Genomic DNA, 2500 nt, shown 5'->3' with positions numbered 1-2500 from the left:
CGACCCGTGGAGTCGGAGTTTATCCCGGTTTCTATAGCGTGAAACGGACAATGGCATTAGCCTAGGATAGGAGGCAAATCTATCGAAAAGTACTCTCCGCCAGATCAAACAGACCCAGCTGCCCAGTTACTCCTGGGTGGACAAGGGGGGAATCAGAAAAAAACAAATCTTGACTGCATCGGGATCGATCACGGTTCCTTTGTGTGTGTGAAGCTAGTGCTCTACCAACTGAGCTATCGGAACCCCCTATAGGGGATACGTTTCTAACTCCTCTGTTTGCAAAGCAGTTTTTGGTAGCTGGGTCTACTAGGTATGGCGGATGGTATATAATCTTCTAATGCCTTCGGTTTTCTAATTGATTCTGATGTCTTTATTATCGCAGAAGGATTTTAAAACGACTGTTCTGCTCTATGAAAAACGTGCCAAACCGGAAACTTGGAAATAGGGCCCTGCAGTTGCCCAGTTGGTAGAGATCTAGCACTTCATACAGAGAGGTGGTTCGAATCTGAGTTTCGTTTGATTTTATCTCCTTACTCTCTTCCCCTCACACAGACTCTCTCTCTCTCTCTCTCTCTCTCTATCTCTCTCTCTCTCTCTCTCTTTCTCTCTCTGTCTCTGTCTGACACACATTATAGATAGATGGGCAGACAGATAGATAGATAGATAGATAGATAGATAGATAAATAGATAGATAGATAAATAGATAGGTAGATAGATAGATAAATAGATAGATAGATAGATAGATAGATAGATAAATAGATAGATAGATTGACATAGATCGATAGATAGATAGATAATAGATAGATAGATAGATAGATATATAGATAGATAGATAGATAGATATATAGATAGATAGACAGACAGATAGATAAATAGATAGATAGATAAATAGATAGGTAGATAGATAGATAGGTCGATAGATAGATAAATATATATATAGATAGATAGATAGATAGATAGATAGATAGATAGATAGATAGATAGATAGATAGATAAATAGATAGATAGATAGATAGACTGATTGATTGATTGATTGATTGATAGAGAGGGCAAGAAATAAAGAAAGTGTGTGTGTGTGTGTGTGAGAGAGAGAGAGAGAGAGAGAGAGAGAGAGAGAGAGAGAGACAACACTATATCAGTGTAAAAGATATTATTAATGTTTGGCTATAAAGCATTATATTAATTTAATAGCAAAATTAATGGGAGCGGTGAAGCATCCGATTGGCTTGAGAGACAGAGAAAGTGTATTGATGGGTAGAAAAACATGCCAATGTTAATTACTCCGTCCTCTGGAAAAACCCATATTTAAAAATTTGGCCAGAAAACTCGTCCTTCAAATATCGATCGATTTAAATGACCCTCATCTTGGCAAAAAACTCTCAAACCCGGGACTTCCCAGAAGTCCCGTGTTTGAGAGTTTTTTGCCAAGATGAGGGTCATTAAAATCGATCGATATTTGAAGGACGAGTTTTCTGGCCAAATTTTTTAATATGAGTTTTTTTCAGAGTAAACGACAGAGAGTGTGTGTGTGTGTGTATTGATGGGTATAAAAACACGCCTATGCCAATTATCATATCAGGGGCAACGATGAGACACAACCAGCAGCGATCGAATCAAAACAAGGACGTCGGAAGCCGTTCTAGAATATTCTTTAACGATAAATTGTAGGGGAAGGTTGGGGCTGGGGCTGGGGGGGGGGGGGGGGGGGGGGGGGTGGCGGTTATATTGAAAATCTGACACTGAAACTGAACTCTGTTATTGAATTCAAGAATTCTTCTGTTATTTTCTTCATTTGACTTTTGTGGGTCGCGATAGCTCAGTTGGTAGAGCACTCGCCTCATTTACAATCAAAGGGACCGAGTTCGATCCCCCGGTGCAGTCGAGATTCTTTTTCACTCACTCAGAAGTGATTTGGTACAGCTGGGTCTGTTAGATCTGGCGGAAAGTACTTTGCGATAGACTAGCGTCCTATCCAAAGGATCGCAAGCAATTGCTATTATCCGTTTCACGCTACAGAAACTGGTATAAACTCAGGCTCTATGGGCTTAACTGATCTGAAGGACTATTTATTTTCATTTGACTAAATCTCGCGCTTGTCTAGCTTTGTCTTGTAAATAGTATTATCTCCCTTAAGCTTAGAATATCTCGTGGCCCCTCTATAGATAGAACGAAGATGACGACACTCGGGCATTTGTTATTGTTTTTTGCCACCCATGTTTGTGAGTACTTCTCACTAAACTGGATTAACCAGGCTTTAAACGACCAAAATTACAGATAGATTTGTGTGTTGGTCCCTTATACTTCCGGATGGCAATGTTATGAACTTCGTATCCAAGCGCATACTATCTATATCTATGTATCAATGTCCGGCTTGGGATTGAGGGAGATTGACGACAATTGGTAGTAAAACCAAAGTAGTAAATCCAAAGTAGTAAATCCAAAGTAGTAAAACCAAAGTAGTAAATCCAAAGTAGTAAAACCAAAGTAGTAAATCCAAAGT

Source organism: Berghia stephanieae, chromosome 7 (assembly GCF_034508935.2).
Source record: "Berghia stephanieae isolate SIO BIC M18660-M18661 chromosome 7, UCSD_Bste_1.3, whole genome shotgun sequence".
Classification (NCBI taxonomy): domain Eukaryota; kingdom Metazoa; phylum Mollusca; class Gastropoda; order Nudibranchia; family Aeolidiidae; genus Berghia; species Berghia stephanieae.
The sequence above is the reverse complement of the archived record's forward strand: the minus strand, read 5'-3'. Positions refer to the sequence as shown.